This window comes from Anomalospiza imberbis, chromosome 2 (genome assembly GCF_031753505.1).
Source record: "Anomalospiza imberbis isolate Cuckoo-Finch-1a 21T00152 chromosome 2, ASM3175350v1, whole genome shotgun sequence".
Taxonomy (NCBI): Eukaryota; Metazoa; Chordata; class Aves; order Passeriformes; family Viduidae; genus Anomalospiza; species Anomalospiza imberbis.
Genome location: NC_089682.1, coordinates 98,309,391 through 98,329,620, shown reverse-complemented (window position 1 = coordinate 98,329,620; position 20,230 = coordinate 98,309,391). Strand labels below are relative to the sequence as shown.

The 20,230-nt window shown below is 36.0% G+C and overlaps 1 protein-coding gene and 1 long non-coding RNA gene across 3 annotated transcripts in view; one reads left to right on the top strand and one right to left on the bottom strand.

Moving 5' to 3' along the window:
- The window catches only part of SCEL (sciellin), a 138,141-nt gene extending 121,559 nt beyond the window's left edge, over positions 1 to 16,582 (bottom strand). For both annotated transcript variants that reach the window (XM_068182410.1, XM_068182412.1), the window contains exon 1: positions 16,446 to 16,582. The gene's annotated coding sequence lies outside the window, so the exon portion shown is untranslated. The remainder of the gene's footprint in view (positions 1 to 16,445) is intronic.
- On the top strand, positions 1,422 to 20,165 carry LOC137469554 (uncharacterized). The gene is made up of 4 exons (XR_010996580.1): positions 1,422 to 2,061; positions 6,927 to 7,049; positions 8,929 to 9,051; positions 20,073 to 20,165. It is a non-coding gene; the product is annotated as an uncharacterized lncRNA (long non-coding RNA).
- Positions 20,166 to 20,230: the final 65 nt, after the last annotated feature.

The window sequence follows — 20,230 nt, the reverse complement described above, 5'->3', positions numbered from 1 at the left end:
AGTCAACCATACTTTGGCCTTGGTAAATCCATGCTGTCTGTTCCCAAACACATTCTTGTCACATGCTTGAAAACAATTTTCATGAGGTCTTTCTCTGTAATCCTCTGAGAGAGTGAAGGGAGACTGAGTGACCTATTGTTCACTTTATCATTTTTCCTGCCCTTTTTGAAAAGCATGTAACATCTGCTTTTTCCCAGGCATCAGGGACCTCCTTGAATCACTATGGACATTCAAATTTAACCAACAGTGGTCTCACAGTAGTAGCTGTTCTCTTCAATCTTTCCTCATAGTTAAACTTTTCCAACCCTCTTATAATTCTTTTGATTTCCTCTGAACCCTTTCCAGTTCATTTAAGTTTTAGAAGAACACACTGACCAACACAGGACATGGTGTTGCTACTATTACATACCACTACCCTTTAAAATGAAGAGCATCATTGCATTGTTGTCAAATGCTCCATTTTTGATTTGTGGTAGATCCCACACTGACTAAGTGGAAAGCACTGAAGTCCAGTAAGGCAAAACAAAGATATTTCTGATTCATAATAAAAAGCTTATATTACCAGGCAATGCCTTTCTCTCGGGAGAGATTCAGGTTTCTAATATATTGAGTTCACTGAGATTTCATAATTTATAGCATCCATCATGATCAGAATGATAAGATTCAGTGTCCTTGATCAAGAATTTTGTGACACAGAATTACTACAGATGAGCTAATAAAAATAATTCCATTGTTATATTAGACTCATTATATATGTCTGCCCTACCATAAAATGTGGAAATATTCTATTTCTTCCCCAAACTAGGTCACAAAAGTATTTTAGCCACTGTTTCAGTTAGTTTTGCATTCAATGTAAAATGCTTATTCTGAACTCCAGAGTGTCTACATTTATTAAATACAAATTTTAAATGTTGAATGCAAAACGAAAAAAAAGGGAAGGAAGGATTTTATAATTCACTCTGAAGCTGACTGCTTCAGATGTTCATTTCACCATCTAATTAAAACATCATTTCAATTTCTCACAGAAACATACTATCAGTTACAACATACCTGGAAATAATTTGACTTGATGTTTATACAAGACAACTAAATAAGCAGACTGTCACGCTCTGCAGGAAGGGAACATGAAATATTACCTGATCCAGCCTTTCATAGGAAAGGGAGCCTAGAATTTGTGGGAGGCAGACCAGCAGGGATGGACAGTGACTTGGCCTTGACTGAGTACACAGGAGGCATCAATCTAAGACCATGGGAAACAGGATGCTAAGGAGGGTAACATTTAGCTAAGTTATGGAGAGGTGCCTGGAATCTTGGGAAAGGTTATGTTAATATGTTCATGCCAAATAAGGCGATGCTCTGAGTTCTTGTTAGTGATTGGTTAATTATGTTCTCCACATAAGGTAATGTTTGTAGTTCTTGTTGTTCATTGGTTCCTGCCCGCAGTATATATTGTCATGTTTTCCCCGTTTTGAGGTCTTCAAAATAACTATATATTGTATGCAGCCTATCCCTTCATTTGTGCATTATTAAAGTTTTACTTTCCAAGTTTACTTCATCATTCGTGCTTCTTCGTCACCAACATTAGCTGACGTTCCTGCAGGCAGGGACGTCATGAGTCCTTGTCGCCAAGGTTCCATTGCCACTCCTGGGGCTGGACTGGGCAGCGACAGATATTGTCTAGAATCCTGTCACATTGTATCTCAGAAAAAAACTCCTGTGATAAGGACTCTACTGTGTCCCTGCGGAGATTGTTCCAGTGACTGACTGATTTCATTGGAAACAGTTCTTCCTTATGTCAAGATGAAACCTCTCTGGGTGTTACTTGTACCCATTGCCCCATGTCTTCTCCATGTGGCTCCTAGTAAAAAGAGAGACTCTGTCCTCTTTGTAGCCGCTCTTCAGGTACTGGAATACCATTATGAGGTCCCTTCTATGTCTTCTCCAGGGTGAAAAGACCTAATTTCTTCAATCTTTCCCAACAGGACAGGTTCTCCAGCCTTTTGATCATCTTCCTGGCCCTTCCTTGGACCCTCTCCAGCCTGTCTGCACCTTTCCTGAATGGTGAGTACCAGGCCTGGACACAGTACTCCAAGTGTGGCCTAAGACATGCTGAATATAGTGGACGACCACATCTTTATCTCTGCTAGTAAAGCTCTCATGGATGCAGCCCAGGACTTGATTTGCTTTTGTTGCTGCAGCTTGACTCATGTTCATATTGTTGTCCGCCAGGACCCCCAGGTCTCTCACAAAAAGGTTGCTCCCAGCCACACGATCCCAGCCTGCACTGAGTTTTTTGGTTATGGTGCAGGACTTTGCACTTGCCTTTGTAAGACTTCATACAGTTTTTACTGGCTCACTCTTCCTGCTGGTCTCCGTCTCCAACAAAGGGCTCTCCCATCTGACAAGTCCACCTCACCATCCAGTTTGGCATCATCAGCAAACTTGATGAGCATGTTTTCACTCTCTTCATCCACATAATTTATGAAGATGTTTACCAGTCTGGAGCCCAACATTGATCCCTAAGGGACCCTGCTGGTAAGCCTGGGTAAAAAGCATTGATCACCACCATCTGAGTGCAGCCTGTCAGCCACTTTGCTACACATCTCACAGATCACACATCCAGTTTGTATCTTGCCAGTTTGCCTAGGAGAAAACTGTGGGAAGCAGTGTCAAATGCTTTGCTGAAGTCCAGGCAAACAACATTCAATGCACTTCCCATGTCGACAGAAGATGTTATGTTGTTGTAGAAGGTGTTTAGGTTAATCTGGCATGATTCACCTTTAGTAAATCTGTGCTGATTTTTCCCAGTAACCTGCTTCATTTGGAGGATAGTAATTTCTGGATTCCCATTATTTTTCCAAAAACTGAAGTAAGACTAATGAGTGTGTAGTTTCCTAGGTCTTCACTTTGGCCCTTCTTATAGATGGGTTTGACAATGCATTTTAAAATGCTTACACTAAAATCAAACTTATACTGATAAATAAAAAAGGTTGATTTCTCTTACATTTGCTAATATTATTGATTCCTCCATGATTATGCTACTGCTAAGTAGATTTTCATTGAATTCTTCTCTGCCTCAAATATTAAATTTGGGGAATTAGGTTTTGACTGTGTTTAGAAATTGTTTAATGAGTATTTATGAAGAAATATCAGTGCTTTGAAAGTTATTAGAAAGTATAATCTACAGTGTATTTTAATGAGGCAATGTAAAATTCAGATATTAATACTTTCATGTTTACTTCTAAATAATTAATTTCTAAATGCACTATGAGATGCAAACCAAAATGATACTCAAATTGATCTTAATTTTCAATAAAATTATCTTTAGAATTTTCTTTATTTAAGATGTAGAAGCAAACTCTACAGTGGTTTATTCCTCCAACCTTCTATTCTTATACAGTTTCACAGGAAATCATATGAGAAAAAGTCAGAATAATATTTTACATTATAATGAAATGGACTGATATAAGATCACCACTTTTTATCTATTCTCCTTTTTGCAGGTGAGAGAAACTTGATATAAAGCTGCCATCTGAAGGATTTTCTGCATTTTTGAAATATCCTGGGTCCATGTCCTCCATAATCATATAAAAGCCCATCTAGAATTTTCAAAATGGTCTAAATAGTTAGAATACTCTGAAAAATGTCAAACTTTAATTCTAAACAATCTTTCCAACTATACACCATCATATTTTATCTCTCTTTGATCAAACATCAAGAAGACGACGAGTATAATTTTCCTAGAAATTAGCAGGAACAAGGAATATTTCTTTCCTCTGACTATTCAACAAACGGCAAATTGGCAATTGTTTTGCATAAGACTGGAAAGTCTACAGGTAGATCAGTTTCTGAGGCAATTTAAAAATATTAAAATAATTAACATTTCAAAAATTTTTTCTTTCTTTTCTTTTCTTTTCTTTTCTTTTCTTTTCTTTTCTTTTCTTTTCTTTTCTTTTCTTTTCTTTTCTTTTCTTTTCTTTTTTTCTTTTCTTTCCCCCCTTTTTTTTCTTTCTTGTTTTTCACAGGGTGTTCTCCCTTTATATTAAGTAATTTTCAGCCATAGGTTTACAGCGGGAAGATTCAGGAGCAGAAACACCAATCTCGATAGTCACTGAGTTAACAATTTGCACATACCCTTTCCTGTACAGCACAGAAGTGTCTCTCTGACTTTGGCAAAGATGAAAAATAATAAAAAAGCTCAGAAACTATTGTTACACAGCTGCCAAGAAGTTATTTGTGGCAAACACACATATCCTAGGCATCTCTGTGTCACAGTGGTTTTTCATTACTTCAATGTGAGACGGAAACAGGCCTGATGAAGAAGGTGGAGAGCAGCTGAGTTCCCATTTACACAATGGTTGCCTCTTACCTGCTACATTTGTCTTTTTTAAAGTATTTTTCTCCTGAGATCAAAATGAATTATCTGTATCATAAACCAATTTATTCTCTTTTCTTTTTTTTTATTTCTGAACAATGACTCACAGTGGAACCTGAAAATTTAAGTGATATTTTCTACTGCTTCATTATTCACAGCTACTCTTGGCCCTAATATTTAAAAATTGTTAGTAATACTGTTTTCTTTGCTCATGACCCAACTTTTTTTGGGTTGAAAACCAAAATATAACTATGGCTGTTTCTGGAAGCCTTTCCTGCCAGGGACTGAATGCACCAGTCTCAGGTAAGAGGTAAAAAAAATGCATCTTTTTCAGACATAGGAGGGATTCAATTTCTTTGCTCTGTGAGAAAAAGTCAATACGTTATCACCATAGCAATGCTCGCTCTGAGCTTAACAGTTTCTGTGAGGAAAGGAAATGCAGGCAGTGTTTTTTTGCAGAAAGAAAATTATTTCAAATGGGTGCGCTAAGGAATATATGCTTCATCCCTGTTCTTCATTATATTAACAATGGAACAGCAGATTGTTGAAACTTACCAGGGTGCTAAAATTCACTGAAATCTTGTGCATTATTGAAATACCTAAAGATTATCGATGATACCTTTCTCCTTCATATATTTAGTTTCTTCTTTAACACAGATGGAGAGAAAAATATCTCCCAATGATTCACTGAAGAACCTATTCTTTAGGAATTTTTGTGTTCTTTTGTACTGAATGGGAAAGACACAATTATTTTAGCAAAGACAGCCATTTTCTTGATTCCACTACTATCCTCCAAAACTGCAAAGACCTGCCATTTTACCTACTAACAAGTTTGCATTTTGTGCCCTTGAAACTATGGAAAGGGAAAAGCCTTCTCAAAAGCATCATTCCTTCATGAAATTTTCTCGGAAACATTCACTGCAATCTTTAGATGTTCTGTTTAATTTAAACTCACTAAAGTCTAGGGCATATTGTGCATGCAAATAGAAGTGGACTGTAATTAAGTGAAGTTTGTAACAAACACTCTACTCCCATATCTCATAATTATTTGGATTATGAAAACACTCTGAAAACATGTTCTTGTTAACTGCTAATATTGCAGCATCATCAGTGTTGTCTTTTCTAGTTACCAGACAATTTTCTTCTTAACTGTTGGCAAGTAGTACAGGATAGATACTACTCACCCAGTCTCTTATCTATTTTGAACCCAAGTTATGGAGTTCTGGACACAGTCTACAGCTTCACAATTGAAACAAAGGCTGAAAAGGCTGTGATATTCTGTGACATAATGTAACTCTTCACAATATAGTGAATTTTATGTGAGGAAGGCCAGAGCTTTTCGAGCTCTGAGAATGAGAGTTGAATTCCCAAAGCAACTGAGATCCACCAAAGTTCTCCTCAGTAACTACACAGGACATGAGACATAGAGGAAGAAATCAAGAACTATCACAGCAAGGGAAATGATACATCATGGGATTTTGAGGCTTAAGCCATATATGCAAAACTCAAAGAATACATTTTTAGTTAACTAAACTGTTTCAGTAGTTTAATATATTCTAGGAAAAATTTGGAAAAAAAAACAACAAAATGGCATTTCTATTTCAAGACATGCAGTTTCAGTGAAACATTCATTAAAGAAAATATAGAAAATATCCTATGACTTGAACTGTGGTATTCTGCCATACCAGAGGGTGCCTTACACCTTAGGCTTCAAAAGTAAATATCCTTCAGCTATTTTCACGTGGCTCTTGAGAAAAATGAAACTAAAGAAAAAAATATATATTTGAAGACTATCCAAATGTCCAGTCTTTTGGTGTATTCTCCCAGGAAGTTTTGGTTTACAGCTCTTTCAGCTAGAGGAGGTAATGGGATATGGGTCTCTCATTTCCTTGGCAACTGTGCTGATCATTAGGTTATTCTGTGAAAGAAAGAAGTGAGTCCAGCAGAGTTCTCTACGGAAAAGACTGCTGGTGCCTACTTTCAAGTAAAGGCTTTCTCAGGTACTCTCTTCTGCTCTGTAAGTTTCAGTCTGCTAAATACATTTTACTGCAAGTTTGTAAGATGATAAAGGAAAGCACAAAAGCAGCCACAAAATATATATGATGTATTTGGCCTGGTCACTAACAGAAGAGTATTTAACACTGCTGTTAATAGCATTTAAATAAATCTATTTAAACAATAACTTTGCCTATACTGTTCACCTACCTACAGGGGTGGGAAGCCAAGGGCACCACCTCGAATCTGCACTACTTAGTGCTGGCCCCTTGATGAACAGATATGTCTGATGTGGAGGCAATACCACACAGAGACAGTGATTGAGTTAACATTTAAGTACCATGCTCAAGATTATTGCAGCCCTCTTTTATTTCATCACAGATGTATGACAGCACACATAAGTTACTATTTATGTTTTCCCAAAGTTTTCAAAACTTTACAAAGGCTCCAAAAGTATTTAGTGAAGAGTTAATGTTAGAAATTGTTTAGATTTTATTTTATCCCTTATCTTTTCTCTTTCCTTTTTTTTATTTTTTTAGTTCTATTTTAAAACTAGCAGTCCTACCTGGAACAAACTCAGAGCCTTCTGGTTCATAAAAGTGCTTTGCAGTCAAAGGATGACCTTGTAACTCAATACAGCTACTCCAAAGACAGGATCAGTTCAAATGTTCCCATAATGGTGAGCTAATGTACTAGAAATGTCATTTTCAACCTTTTCTACTTTTGGAAGCTTAGCCATTTTCCAGTAGTATATAGAACAATGTAAGCTAACTGGTAAATAATCATCCTACAATTCTTAATTACCTTGGGGTTTTTATTATTTAGAAGGAATTTACAGTCCTAGAAGTCCGTGTGTCATGGGTTAAAACCCTTTATGCTGGACAAACATCTCATTCTGCAGTCCTGTCTCATGCAAAATTTTCATTTGTCTTTCTTTTCTATTTAAGTGAGAGGTCTTGATGTGATTTTTGGAATCAGTTGGCCTCCTGTTTCCTAATTATTATTTTTTTTTTGTGGAGAAGGTGCTGTCTCACAGCTTGTTTCCAGATGGTGGCTGAATGTCTCTTCTTTCCAAGGCAAATACTTCTCTAAACTCTGTAACAGGGAAGGCAACTGGCAGATGTGTGTACAAACACAGCAAATTAAAATTACACTGAAACCTATATTCACCTAGGTTCATTTCACCTTGAAAACATTCTGGTTTGCATTTGATTTAGTCTCAAGGTAACATAATAATTAATTACATTTATTCTGAAAAGCAACTGAATAATGAGCCAGTGTGAACTACATTGAACTACCTCATGAAATTTATACCATCATATTCACTAGTTTTAAATCTAATGCAATCTTTAGCCTAACAATCTCTTCCCAGTCATCTTTTAAGAGCAAAAGCTGAGATTTTTCTTTGGCTAAGGGATGTCACTTTTGCAAGGAAAAAAATGTAGTAGGCATAATAGAACATGAAATCTACCTGACAGCTCTCTCAGGAAACAAAGCTGTAGAGAAATGTAAAAAATATGACCTGTTCTTAAAAAAAAAAAGAGTTGTTTATTTGTCTTTCTTGGACATACCACTCAGGAATCCAATCATGAGGAAGATACACTCAGCAGCAGTGAATTAATGAATCCCAAAGGGAAATGGGAAAAGCACAAACTCCAAAGAACCTACCACCCTGAAAACTTGTCCTAGATAAGTTTATCTCCTAATGAAAAAAGGAAACTTGTAGGACATTTCCAATGTCCTTTTTATTATAGGACAGACTTTAAAAAAATATTATAACCTATTAACTTATAAAGATATTGAAATGCTATTTGGTTTCTGGAGTTTAGACCAAATCAGAAGTACAGAGTCAACATCTGATTCTTCACTAGAGAAAGAAAAGCTACCCACCATGCTTCTACCCACAATCTTCACATACCCTCTAAATTAATACCTGAGTTTAGGTTCAGGTTCTGGACAGAGCTGAGGCTGAACTAAACCACAATGACTGGACTCAGAAGGTGTTACTTTCACAGACATTACATCAGCCTCCCCGCTGTTTCCCATTTATGTTCTTATGAAGAAATAGCAATTTGCTCCCAGCTGTCTTCCAGATATCTGGTGCTACTTCTGCCTTCCAAGTGGGGCGCAAAGAATAAGCACATTGCAAAACAACACTATTTTTAGTAGTCTTCTGCAGTCTCTTTGCTGTTAACATTACATGTAGCACTCCTTGCCCTCCTGTTTGAAATGCCCATATAGTCTGACAGCTCTCTCTAACTGAATGTGCAGTGGTACACACAATACTTGGTATGCTTCCAGGAACCTTCCTAATACTGCCTATTAGTCTGGTTATTTATGTCCTAATTGCACTTGTTAATTTCAGGAAAGAGAGCAGTTATTTTGGACAAGAGTTTACATCTTCAGTAAAAATGTTTTACCAATTTTTTTTTTGTACTTAATATCTAAACACTCATTCAGCAAGTATTCTCCCATGGGAACAACCTCTAATTCACAAATAGACCAGGTGCCCTTCTCCATTAACCTTCTGGGATAATGTGCTGTTCCTATCTCTGCAGGGACAGCCTGTAAGAGAAACTCCTTTGGAAAGCTCTATGTAGCTGTGGACAGAAAAGCTTTTCAAAGGTTTCTAAAGCTCTAACGCAGTCTTCCTTGTTTATTACTTTCCTGAAACCATCAAGGTCAGTCAAAGAAGCAACAAGTGTGTAGGTAATACTAATTCTTTTACTAAGAGGTTAGTTGTGTATTTTTCAAGTCTTTGAGCAGGATGTCCCTTAAGATACAGATAGATTTAAAAATTCAGAGAGAGTTTGAACTTTATCCCTGAGCTGAGCTCCACACTGTTTGTCTGGGTTAAAGAGCAATGCAGATAATTGCCAAGCCAGGAAGGAGTTGGCTTGCAGCAGTTGCAAGATGCATGGCTTGCAGCAGTTGCAAGATGCATGGCTTGCACCGAGCTTCCTGACTCAGCAGGCAACATAGTAACAGCACACGCATCCACATGACCAAATTCAACCTTAAGTTCTGTGGGTATACGGAGTGAGAAGTCAGTGGTTCCCTCTTCTTTGCATTCCTGGACAACTGTTGCATAATTTGGGCTGTGGTAAAAGAGATAGATTGACATTTTATCAGATTGACATTTTCAGCCCACTAAATGGAAAAAAGATCTTGAGTAAACTGCTTTTGGATTACTAAATCCCATCCTGAGCAGTGCTGAAGTGACAAGTTCCACACAGACCACACAGTTTCAGAAACTCTATGTTAAACTTGCCTGGGACTAGACAAAGGGATTCCCCACAAAGGACTATCATGTGATAGTTTTTAACTCGTCCAAATCCATTAAAGCAATCTGTTCTGTATCTTCATTGGCAAATTGCAGTTTTCTCCCAACTATGGAGCAACCTGCACAGAATAAGGTTCATAGATCCACTCACAATATTAAATCCTCTTATCTCATAGTCTTCCATCATCTTTCAGATAAGAGTTGCAGCAAGAATCACCTGAAGTGTGGTTCTCTCAATGCCAACAACTCAGCCCTACTTCAACTTCCCTATCTCTGATGCATGCTGAGTGATCTGCTGGCTATGGAAAGAATTTCCAGATGTTGTTTATGACAGAATTCTGCATATCATGTCCACTGACTTGAGATCCATCTGGAACATGTTAACTTCAGTGGTCAACAAGGGTCTGATTCAGCTCTACAAAGGCACCAAAGGTGCAAGTCTCTTATAGGACTTATGTCATACCTGCAGGTCCTCTGTATTGGATATCAAAGACATCCTGAACTCTCTAGGACATCTCAATTGATGTTCATCAGTTATGTTGGGCAACAACTCTGCCCTTTTGCCATGAGACCATTCACTCCTAGCAAAGGCTGTCAGTTCTTTCAGTACTTTTGCAACAGAAGGGATTGTGTCCAGTCAGATCTTGAGCCAGTAGCACCTCAGGTTTTCACTTATTTAAATTAATATTAAAACTTAAAACATAACAAAATTGTGGAGAATATGTTATGAACAGAATACAGGAGAGTATGTGGAGCCAAAAACATTCATGGTTTTATGGTTTTGCTGTTTCCTATCATGCATCTTACAGGGGGGCACAGTTGATGAACTCATCCTCTCTCCTCCAAATGGAGCAACAGTCACAAAAAAATGGTGCTGAGGAGAATCTGGTCCTTACATCTCTATATGAGACTACAGAGGCCAGACCACAAGCCTTTTAGTGACATAGATGAATAATATTATATGAAGTCATATATACACAAAAGTATATATATAGATATAGATTAGATATAGATATAAGGTATGAGAAGCTGGATACATTTGCAAGAAGTGCAACTTCTTGTGTGTTTAAGCTAGAATTTTCCATGTATGTCACTGGTTTTGAAGAACAGATTTAGCATGCAAATTTCCTCATCAACTCAACATCTGACTGGAAAGCAAAGTCTTCTTTCATGGGAAATATTCAAGCAAGATGACTTTTGTTGTGATACTAATTAAAAGGCCTCTCTTAGCAAAGATTTTATCTTGCTAGTGTTGAAACCAAGCTAAGGTCCTGTAGCTTGAATGACACTGTAAGTCCATGAATTTTTTGTATCTATTATCAGGCTTCCACTTTATGCCATATGGCTTCTGTTTAAAGACATGGAAGAAGAGAGAAGACTCAAGTACAATCCATAGCACCTCCAGATGGCAAAAGCTAGCCGTCCTTGCAGATGAGTCAGCCAGTGAAAGCTAAGAGTCAAGGCAATTACATTCCCAATACTAGATCTTTTGGTCATTTGCCTAAAATTAGTTAGGAAAAATTTGGACTCTAAAATGTTTCAACACACTGGCGGGTTAAACTACTGCTGACTCTCACGGAATGAACTGCAATATGCAGAGCAGAAAGCAGAGTTGGGAAAAGCAGAAATACCTCTATTTCTTCCACATAGGTAAACCAAATAATCAGATGAAGCACAGTTTCAAGTTCAGCAGTCCTCCTAACAGTTTTGTTATCACCATCAATCTTAAAAGGCATACCTTAATTAGGATGTCAAGGGGTTTTTTTAAAACATAATTGCTTTCAGTTTTGCCCAAAGAAGATGAGTTAATCACGTTTGCAACTATATTTCTTTGGTTAATATTATGAGACTGACTGGCTGCTCTCTTTAATTTGCTGGTATTCTTAACATTTTACTGATCCATTTCTCTGTCTGTTCTTAATCGTTATTTCTTTTGGCGTGCCCTTGGTTCTCATTACTGCCTGATAAATTGCAAGACATATTGTCATAGTTTCTAAAAAAATTCCTGCATGTCAGAATTTTTGAGCACTCTCTGGGTGGTTGATAGACAAATAAGTCACCTCCTGTTCCCTATGCTTTTGTAAACAAGAAGGGGAGAGGGATGAAGAGTAGAAATTTGTTTTTCTCATGAGGCTACCTTCCCAGAGTGTAGTGATGGCTGATCACTTCTTTGCAGGACCAATGTTTAAAGCTCTAAAATTTTGGCTGTCAGTTCTGACAGTGACTACTCATTGACTCAGTCAAAACTTGTTCCTTTGTTGCATTCAGTTTGGACTACTCACTGCAGGATTCTTAGAGGATATTATAGGTTTCATTCAGTAGAAATCAAAAAGCAATTTTAAATTTATTTAACTACTAGAATCAAAGTTCCAGCCTGATTGCTTGTTTACCTCTAAAATGCCCTAGCAGAAAGCAGAGCTTCATGCTAATAAACAAATTTCTTAAGAGAAATATGTTTCTCTCCTCTTCATACCTTTTAGACTTCCTAAACTACCAAACACACTAAATTTTATGGCATATCTAAAACATTAGATTATCTGCTATTAGCTACACTCATTTAAACTGGATTTGTATTAGCTTTTATTACCAAGTCCTCATAGATAATTTACTAATATAACTTAACTTCAAACTTGGCTGTTTTCAAATACAAGGCACTAAGCATCCAAGACATTCCAATTTCATAAAGATATAGCTTTCCTTTTCTTACTAGACATTGAGTAAGATTTTAAAATAACTAGTGCTCTTTTGCTAGAAAACTTGTATTTATCAGCATACCCATAATTTAGTTAATTTTATTCAAATAAAGCAAATTTCTTACACTTAAATTTTCACTCATTTCACTTCTGCAAAGTCAGATAGCCTTGGCAGCTTCATCATAAATTTTATACAGAAATGTTGCTAATGAAAAAAAAAAAATTAATTAGGCTTTGAATTTTTAAAATATATTCCTACACTGTTCTTTAATGTTAGGGAAAAATTGACTCCAGGAGAGGGCTTACCTTATCTATGCATATATCTAAAAATTGCATGGGACTAGATGGCAAACAGCCTCTGATAAACGTGAAAACTGAGGTTTGGATTCACTCAACAATAAATTAAACACCAGCTTTTCTATTTTTCTCAGAACACAGCAGAAGTATAACTCTGGAAATTCATGAGGTAAAAAAGATCTAGCAGAAACAAAATTGTAAATTTTAAAAGCAAAGAAAACCTGTTGCTGAACTTACTAAAACTGGGACAAGTTAGAGGAGCAGCTGACACAGCACCTTAAAGCACCAGTCAAAAGGAGTTCATATGAAAAAAAGAAACCAAACCAAAAAAACACAAATACCAAGAACCACAAACCAAAACAGCAACAACAAAAAAAAAAAAAAAAAAAAAAATACCTTGTTTAAGTGCAATGGAAAAATTAACTAGATGAGCTGCAGCCAAAAGCATTCCAACAACTAAGGTCTCAGGACTACAGTGGGATATAGCTTCAGCTAAAGGCAACTTGGTGTGGAAAATAAAATGACAGTAGCTGATTGGCAAAACTCTTGAACCATGAAAAACAATTTTTTCCATTGTCAAGGTCAAGGAATGAGATTAGTAAGGCCTGCTGGAAGACTTTTGGTAAAAAAGAATAAGAGTTTAGGGGCTAAAGAGGATGAATATATTTTTAATTTACTTACTCCAACAGAACACAGCTATAGTCAAAGGTAAACTGCATTCAATGCTCACCTGTAATATAAGTAAATGGCTTTCTAACACATTTTAGAAAGACTTGCACCATAATGCACATCTGCTTTCTTATTTTGCTGCTTTACATTGCATTAAGATGAGTAAAGGAACTGGAAAACACATCAATAACTGCCTGATTTAAGGTTTTATGTGCTATTTATCTGTTTCAAGCTCTAATTAAAATATGGTGGGCACATCTGAAGGGCAATTCTTTCCACTATAAAAACAAGCAGAGTGAAGTGCTATTTGGAGATACTCATGTCTTTTCATTTACAATGGAAAGAGCTTGTCTAGTGTAGGCAACACAATTAACACACACATAGGTGGTTAAAACTAGGGTATCCTGCCTGAAGAATATTTATTATTAGCTGCTTGTGATAGACTGAGATATGTACTTAGATTTTAAACCAGATTGGTGTGAGATGCCTAACCTTTGGATGACTAGTATTAAGTAAAGTAAGTTTTCCCTTTTTATGGCAAGAATGACTATTCTAAAGAAGGGGTTATATGTCATCATTCCAAGGTGTGACTGTTGCAAGCAGAAAATAATTGAAACTGTCATCAAAATGTAACTAACTAAATCTATACTACAATTCATTGCTTTAAAATCATTATTCCAATTGCTGTTTTGGAGTGAGATGTTAAGAAGGTTGTCAGGTTGTCCTAGATTCAACAGTTACACATGGTGCTTCCAGATGTCTGAGCGCTACACTGCAAGAAGTCCTAGTCTCACAACACCTGTAAATTGAGTCTGGAAGAAAGAGGTGGGAATAGGACACCCAGATGCGACTATTTATTTTGTACGTTGCTCCAAATGCCCGTACCTGTAGGGACTTATACAAATATAGGATTCACAAAGCTGATGATTGATTTCTGGGAAAGCCTAACTGAATATTATTCTGGTATTTCTGTTCCTTGGGTGTTTTTATTTTTTAGTCAGTAAATGTGTTATACCAGTTTTAAAAAAAGGAGAACATTCAAAATTCAGAGTTAAATAAATCAGCTAAGAATCCACCTGCTCTATAAGCACCCAGTAGTCACTCAATCATAAAATAAATTCTAATATTCATTCTAGTTTTTTGCTCTGCAGACTATAAAAATGTAAGGTGTGTAAACAGATACAGATGTAATCCAAAGAGATAAGTCTCTACTAAAAAAGCACAGCAGCTTCTTTCCTGATGTCTAATGAATTCTACAAGACAGAATATTAGCCTGGCATTAAATTTATATAACAAGTATGCAATTTGGTGAACACTCTTACCACAAAGTATTTGATTCCTACTGCTCCATCAGAACAAGCATTATAATGTAGTTTGTTTACACTGTTGCTACATTGAAAGTTGCTATTTTTAAAACCTTAAATTTTGTGACCTCATAGATGCCCATGTCTATGCTTGCTGATGAGTCAGTTGTTTCTAAATACTACTTCGTGAAACATACAAAATACATATACGAATAGTGGTTTTGATATACTGACAAATAAACAATATTATAAGAACCTGCATTTCTTCACTGGCTCTTGGGCCATGGACAGTGGATAGGGTCAGGTGTAATCCTTGCTTCATCTTTTTATTGCAACTTGAAGGGTGTTTCTAACCAAGCTTTTTATGGCAATTTAAACTCATTTAGGAGTAGCTCTACTTAGTGCAATGGCAGAAGGAATAGGTGGTGAGCAGATGAAGGAAAGAAAGGTGAGAGGTGGTGTGTGAACTGAAGGCTAGCAGGAGGATTTTGTCTGCTTGGCAACTGAATGAACTGAACAGCACTTTTTTTGAGTTTGTAAAATAAAGCCTGTCTGTTTAACAGCAGCAGTAGTACAGAACTGGAAGCTGTCACAGCTATGCTACTTTTGTGGTCTTGTTTATTTTAAAAAAAAGAAAAAAAGAAAAAAAAAGTGGAACAGAATTAATTATTGTTTTTCTCAATGTTGGTATTAAAAAATGTATGCTACCTGTGACTATTAAGTAACTTGATTGTAAAAATTAAAACATTATGTAGCTTTGTGTCATGGTTTTTTAATATTTGTTTTTTCTTGTACAAGACTAATCCTTCAGTTTCTCCGTAGTGTAGAAGGAATTGGAAACTGGTCAGTTGCAGAAGAAGAAGGCAGAAGTAAATTCAGTTAATATGGATAAAGCACATATACTGATACATCTCAAAAAGTACTTGTTCATCATCTAATCAATAACCTATTTATTTTATGTTCTATATGGTGTTATGTTTGAGTTGGAATATTGTGTAGTACTAACCTAGAAACCTATACCTGTACTTCTGTCAATGAGAGAAGGAAGATTTACATAATGAGACCTACTTTTGTGTAAGAGCATAACTAAAGCTATTTCATCTTTGAATGTCTAGCACTACAGTCTTTTCTGTTACCTAAGGAGTAACATTAAAATAATTACAGAGTAATTATTGTTGTCATTGTGTTGGTACCTCATAAAAGCACAAATTTAGTATTCTAGTTCTTTTAAAAGATCTCTAAGTACCAGGACAGTTCTAGGGGGTTAAAAAATAAAAAAACAAAACAAAAACAAACAAACAAACAAACAAACAAACAAAACAAAAAGCTCTTTGAATCTGGAGTCAGAGGTTTTAGATTTCTTGATGTGGCTTACCTCTGTGATCAGTTAGTTTTAAAAAAACTTAGTCCTGTGGATTTTCCTAACACCTGTCTTAAGTGTTAATGGAATGAAAAGTGCCTGGCTGCTTCAAGGTAATGCAAGTACTTCAAGAAAGTAACTTTCTGTAAGTGGGTCAGTGGCATTTGAATAATAAGTGAGAAATGTTGAAGGATGAAGACAATTTTCTGAGTGTATGTACATGTCATGGCTTAACCCCATCTGGCAACTAAGTACCACATAGCCACTCACTCACTTCCCTGCCCTGTCCTGCTAGGGAAGAGAAACAGGAGAAAACAGTAAAACTCATGTATTGAGATAAGAACTGTTTAGTAATTGAAACAATTTAAAACATAACAATAATAATTACAATAACAATAATAGTCATGAAAAAGAGACAGAAAGAAATAAATCCCAAGAGGGACAAGTGATGTGCAATACAATTGCTCACCATCTGCTGACCAATGCCCAGCCCATCCTTGAGCAGTGACCAGCAGTTCCTGGCCAGCTCCCCCAGTTGATATACTGAGCATGCTGTTCTGAGCATGGAATATCCCCTTGGACTGTTTGGGTCAGCTGTCCTGACTATGCTCCTCCCAGCTTCTTGTGCACCTGCTCATTGGCAAAACATGAGACACTGAAAGGTCCTTGACTTTAGGTAAACATCACTCAGGAACTCAAACATCAATGTGCTATCAACATTATTCTCATACTGAATTCAAAACTTTACCCGCTACCAAGAAGACAATTAACTCTATCCCATCTGAAACCAGGGCGTTGTGCCACTACTCTGGTGTGGCTTACTTTTTCTTGTTTGTCATAACTCTGGTTACTCTAGTACCATTTACTCCTTGGGAATTTTTTTATCCATTTTCAGGAATTTTAGGTTTTCCTTTGATGTGTTACCCCTCTTTTGGTAAATTTCTTGATTTTTCTATCTTTAGGTGGAAATGAGAGCAGATGGGAGAGCAACACGTGAGAAAGCCATTTGACCTAGTCTTACCAGGTCAGTCACAAGTGTCCAGGACAAAGACCCAATTCTCAGTGTTACTAAACTGTATTATAAACTTCAATATATCAAAACCCACACCTTCAGATGTGGAGTCTAGCACAGGAAACAGTAGAGATGTAGACTATCCCACAAATAATGGCCAAATATGCTTTGCCCAAGTGCTTTGAAAATCTAAAAAGTTTAAAATGTAAGTAGAATAATAAACTGTGTGTTGGGTGCTTACCTCTTGGTCTAACTGTTTAATACATGCTCCTAGAAATACTGGGAACAGTGCTTGTTCTCAGGACCAGTTGAAATGGAAAGTTCCTTTTGGCTGCCTTACTGATACAAATTTGTAAAAATATTACCTGTTAAGTGACTAATGTAGTAGTCCCTAGTAATTATAAGATTACAGGAAAAAGAAATCCCACAGGGAATAATGTGGCTAGTGCAGCAACAGGTATATGCACATACCTCAGAGTTCAGTAAATCCAATGTGATGATTCATGTGTAGAAATTTTCTGGGTGTTTTAATTCAAGAGCTGAGAAAGTTTACTGAGCAATTAATTTTACTGAACCCCTGGACTCTGCATTTAATAAACAACACAAAGCCTGAAAGGTATTAATGTAATTTACAGTTGCGCAAAAAAACTGTTTTAAGTGACTTACAGTTACTAAAAATATGCCCATGGATAACTGTGTGAAGTTTTAAGCAGTTTCACCTAGACTTTTTTTTTTCTTTCCTGTGATCACAGCACCATCCCTTCAGTTTCTTAGCTAGACTTCCAAAGCTTTCACTGACAATGTGATTGTTCTAAATATATCCCCAGAATTCTGCTCTGAGCCTGGAATTTGAATTTAAAAATGACCTGCTTTATCCATTTGAGACAACTCAATAAAATTATTTCAGTCTTGTGTGGAAATAAGGAAATAGGGAAAAAAAGATAAATATAATCTGAGTCCATTTTTGGTTCGGGGATAACCCAAGATTATTGCTTGCAGATTAACATGTTCAAACTGCTAGGGGATTTTTTTCCCCTGACAAACTAATTTAGTTTTCAATAGAGTTCAGGTGTTCTCTGTCTTGTAAAGGATGCAGGATTTATTGTTCCTCACGTACATTGCATCATTTCAGGTAGAAGACTCGATAATCCAAGTGGATTTTTGCAGTCTTGTGTTTCTATGATAGAACTTTTCAATGGCTTTAGATCCTAATCTTTGTTTCTTCATCCTACATGACAATCCAGTAAACGTTATACCATATGTTATATTCAAGAAGACTTGAAATTTCCAAGTTTCAGAACTGTTTCAGCCCAGGGTCCACTTTCAAACTTTCTGACATACATAGATTTGAATGTCAAGCCATACTAGCCCTTCCTTTTAACCTATATCATATTTTCAAAGCAATAATACATTATAAAACAGTGCTAGTATGTTTTTTTCTTTGTGCTTGTATGTATTTTTTCTAATACTTTTGTTTGTTTGTTTTTTGACTTTTTGCCACTTCATTCACAAACTTCAGTGCTGTTGGCTAAAAAGTTCTGCATAAATTTTCTTGCTCTTCAGGGTGATTGAAGATAATACCCTGGTAATATTTCTTCAACTGTGTTTGTCTTCATATAGTGCTTAGCTGGTTCAGACATTTATATATATATATATATATATTTTCTGGATTTCTGTATAAGGGGAAATCTGGTGGAATACTGTTAAATAATAATTACTGAAATTTTGTAAGGAAAAAGTTATTCATTAATACTCTCTTTTACTTCAATGTGTACCTATTTTTATTCAGACTTATGCCAATTATATTACTATGGCAGCAGTAAGTTGTTGGGTTTTCTTTGTTGGTGTCACCACCTAAAAGAAGTAATTGTCTTAACTGAAGAGCTTATATATTTGTCAACATTAAACTCTAAGCTTTTACTTCACACTATTTTTTTTTGTGCATACTAAATAAATTTTAAAGAAAGCATTTAAAGGAAAAGACAGGGCTTTTCTAAGGCGGAAATAAAGTCTAAATATTGGCACAATAAGTAATATAAAGACAAAAGTAGGTTCAAGTGTGCATAGAAGTACCTTTTGATTGTCCAACTCTGGTATTTGTGACAGCTGGCATAAAAAATGAAGTGGCATTTGTTTGTTTGATTGCTTTTCTTTAGTATGTCTCTACAATTTAGAATGGAAAAACTTGACTTGAAAAAAAACACATGACAATGCAAATAAATTTGGTGAGTTGCATTTTAAAAATTATTTTTATTTTTTAAATATGTGCATTTTGTTTTCCTTCATTTGTTCTGCATACCAAAAGTAAACCTGGGCAAACATAAGTTAGTGGCACTATTTGACCTGGAAAACAAATGTATGGCAAGAAATAAGCACCTCCATTGTAGCATGGAGAAGAAAGCTTTGTCTCCAATATGGAGGCAGTACAGTTCCTGTCCTGTGCTTTCTATCAGTAAAGAGCTCTTTATAGTAGAAAAACACATGACAAGAATTGTGCTGTGAAATTTTGTGGTTTTGGTGCTTGTGTGTGTGTATGTCCCCAAAAAAAATGAAGCCTCAAAATAAATGCTGCCAACTTAAGTAATGATAGATTTCCATTACAGAGTAATAATGCCAAAACAGATGCCAGCTTGGTGGAACTATGTGGTGGAAAATGGTCCTTTTAACTAATCATGTTAACAACCTCACATCTTGACAGCAACATCAGCTTAATGACCAAAAAATTTCTTTTTATTACTGATTTAAGTCCTATATCTGGAGCAAATGTGTTGGTAAGAGCTAGTTCCTTCAGGCAAACAAAGAACTCTAACATCACCTGACTGTAGTAAATTACAAATTTTACTGCAGAAATACTAAATTCTATGGTTCATAACTTCTTGGCTTGAATGTGATATGTAAACTGTCTAATTTACAAATTTTAAAGTTGTCTTACTCTAGATTCACTGCTTGCTTGTGAAAAAAATTACTGCGTTGGTTTGTATAGTATTTTGAAAGTTTAAAAAAAAAGCCTGGAAGTATAACCAAATAGTATAAGGGTTAGGTTATGAAATCATGGAACTTTCTACTTTACATTCTGTCATGCAGGATATGGGAATTACCTGGTGGAAATTCTAGTTCTGCTGTGTTGAAACTCACATTTGTACAAAGCTGATCCATGTGAGCTGTAACAGTGAATAAGATAGACTGTCAGATTCTGATTCTTGATGACATGCAAACAATTTGTTCTGCTAAAACTTATTTAT